This window comes from Mus caroli, unplaced genomic scaffold (genome assembly GCF_978045245.1).
Source record: "Mus caroli unplaced genomic scaffold, Mus_caroli_1 scaffold_14, whole genome shotgun sequence".
Lineage (NCBI taxonomy): Eukaryota > Metazoa > Chordata > Mammalia > Rodentia > Muridae > Mus > Mus caroli.
In genome coordinates this window covers 25,929,496-25,932,632 of record NW_028227269.1, presented here as the reverse complement: position 1 = coordinate 25,932,632, position 3,137 = coordinate 25,929,496, and the positions used below count along the sequence as shown (strand labels likewise).

At 44.3% G+C, this 3,137-nt stretch overlaps 1 non-coding gene across 1 annotated transcript; it reads left to right on the top strand.

The window, feature by feature from the left end:
• Positions 1 to 640: 640 nt before the first annotated feature.
• LOC115032875 (small nucleolar RNA SNORA17) lies at positions 641 to 768 on the top strand. Its single transcript, XR_003838531.1, has one exon. It is a non-coding gene; the product is annotated as a small nucleolar RNA SNORA17 (small nucleolar RNA).
• Positions 769 to 3,137: the final 2,369 nt, after the last annotated feature.

The window sequence follows — 3,137 nt, the reverse complement described above, 5'->3', positions numbered from 1 at the left end:
CCCTCCCCTGATGTCTCCCTCCCTCCCTTCTTCCCTCTTTCCTTTCTCTATCTTTCTCTCTCTCTCCCTCTTTCTTTCTTTCTTTCTTTCTTTCTTTCTTTCTTTCTTTCTTTCTTTCTTTCTTTCTTTCTTTCTTTCATATGAGTACACTGTCACTCTCTTCAGACACACTAGAAGAGGGAATCAGATCCTATTATAGATAGTTGTGAGCCATCATGTGGTTATAAGGAATTGAACTCAGGACCTCTGGAAGAGCAGTCAGTGCTCTTAACCACTGAACCATCTCTCCAGCCCTTCCTTCCTTCCTTCTTTTTATTTTTTTCTGATGTTCGAGAAATGGTCTTAATGGTCTTATGTGCCTCAATTGCCTTCAGACTCACTACATAGCCCAAAATGGCCTATAACTCTTCATTTTTATGCCTCCACAGCCCAAGTGCTGCTATCATAGAGCTGTGTTATCACACTTAGCTTAGATTGTTTCTTGAGCTGTAAAAGTAAATAGAAGTAAAACTCTTTAGAAAAAAACCATAAATTTGTGTGAATAGGAAAGACAAGGAGGATCTGAGAGGAGTTGTGAGAGGGCTGTATTAAGGCATTGTGTGAAAAATTCAAAGAATTCCTAAAAATTAATAAAAAATATATTGCCTCTAGTGGCATTGCATGTGTGGCTGCTAAGCCACATGTGTGTTAGTAGGTGGCAGAAAGAAGAAAGGCTACATCTATGATGAGTATGCTGACCCATGGTCATCTGAATGATGACCTAAAATTCCCTGGAAAAAAGTGAGCCTGTGATGACCACCAGTCTGGTAACAGGCAGGCCCAGATGGGCTCCCAGAACTGGAAGCAAGCCCGAGACTAGAAAACCCCTGCCTGTGAGATTACAGATCCTGGGTAGGAGTGAGCCCGAGACAGACTAACCTTGCAAAAGGCTACTCAAGTGGGTTGGATTGAGCTGGAAACACACACCAGGTTGTTGCCATGAATCCCTGATAAGGAGCTAGCCTAAGATGACCCATCAGTCTGGCATTGCACAGACTTGGGGGTCAGACCATGGCAGAGATGACTCCCACACGCTACCATAATGCATGAGTGGAACACAGCTCTCCTGAGACCAGTCCTGAGAGGACCCCAGACACCCAGGGATTTCAGGCACCACTAAGAGGAACAAGTGGAGAAGAAATGGGTAAGTGGTGGAGAAATGGGAGAGAATGAGAAACAGAAGGATGTGGAGAGGCAGAGAGGCAGAGCTGGAGACTGGAGAGTAGTGAGGAACAGCCCAATGTTAGTAGCTGGTGATGCCTCCTGAGACCATGGTGGGGTCATGACCTGTGCTGCCACCAGAGGTCCCATCTGGGTACCAGGCACTGCAGCAGCAAGAATCTGTTATCACCAAAGGCCAAGCAGTTGTCCCTGGTCTCATCTGCCTTCCACAGATCATGTTGATATCTCGGAGCTGTGTAGATCTGACCCTACCTCTTCCTGGGCATTCTGGGAGAGCTAGCCCTGGAGGCATGAGAGCTGCCCCTCCCTGCCTCCAACACTTGGCTCAATGGGCCCTTCACTATGATTGAGTAGCACAGTAGAGCTGATCCTCAAGGTGGGGCGGGAGGTTCAGGCAAGCAAGCCCTGTGGGAGAGCTGTCCCTGCCACTTGTCTACTATACAATGACTTGGGTGAGGGAGAGATGCTCTCCCCTCACCCCTTATCACCTACAGTAGGCAAGAGAGCTGGCCCCAAGGTCATCAGAGTGGGAGAGCTAACCCTGCCCCTTACCTGATGCAGCACTTGGGAGAGCATGTCCTTTCCCTCACTTGAATAGGACAGTAGAGCTCACCCTGGATATTGGGACTGCAGGTGAGCTAGACCCATGGGCATGAGTGTGCAAGAGGCAGCCCTGCCTCTTGTCTTCCTTGCTGTGACATGGGCAAGGGAGGCATGCCCTCTCCCACCCTTATCTTTTGCCACCTATAGCAGACAGGAGAGCTGGCTCTAGTGTCATTAGAGTGGGAGAGCAGGCCATTTTCCTCACCAGCTCTCACTTGAGAGAGTGGTTCCTGTACTTCACCTAAGCAGCAGGGTAGATTGGGCCCTGGTTATGGGAACTGCAGATGAACTTCCCCTAGAGTGTTAAAGACATAGAGCTGGTTGGCTGACCAGCCCAGATACTTCTCAGGCCCAGATGCTGGATTTTGGGTTTGCCCACTCCAACATCTACCCCATCTATGAACTGCTAGACTGCATAAAAGGTTTAGTCCTTCAGAGCTAAATTGGCAGGATCTCTGTGACACAGGGCAACAAAAGGACATTTAAGAGGAGACCCTAGTGAAGTTTTAGTATTGACGGAGTAGCAGAAGCCTGTCTTGCCAAGGAGTCATTGAAATAAACATTTGCAATAAAATAAGTATGGACAAAAGAGTACTGTACTGTGACACACTACAACTTCTACAACACGAATTTTTGTTGTTGCAGGGAGGTTGCAAATGTGGAGGGCAGGTTTGAAGAGAGGGGGAGATGAGTGGGATTGGGGTGCATGATGTGAAATTCACAAAGAACCAGGAAATAAACTAAAATATAAAACAAAACAAAACCAAATATAACCCTATATCCTTTTTATTATAATGGTTAAATTCTTTATACCATATTCTCTGAGAATATTTGATTGAGATATTATTGAAAATGATAACAGAATGATATATCATCACTCTAAAAACTTGGAAATAGAAGACTGCAAAATGACCTGTGTCAACAAAATTCTCAAAGAAAATAGTAGAAAACATTTTGAATTATAAAAAAAAATGAAATTATAACATGCCACCCTCTGAAAATTTCCCACTCTGCAGTTAGAAGGAGGTTGTCAACAGTAGGTAGGCTTTAAACATACAGTTTTAAAATTTTCATTTAATTTTAATGAAATTACATCATTTTCTTTCCTCCTTTCAAACTCATCCACATACTCCCTTCCCCTCTCTCTTACACAGCCTGCTCAGACTGTATATTGTGTTGTCTAAATAAGCAGTAAAGATAGTTGGTAAAGGAGAAATAAAAAGGTTGATTATATAGTCATGTTTGGCTAAGTAAAGTTTCATGTTTGTATGTTTGGTTTTAATCTAAGGTACACTATAATAAAATCATGTCGT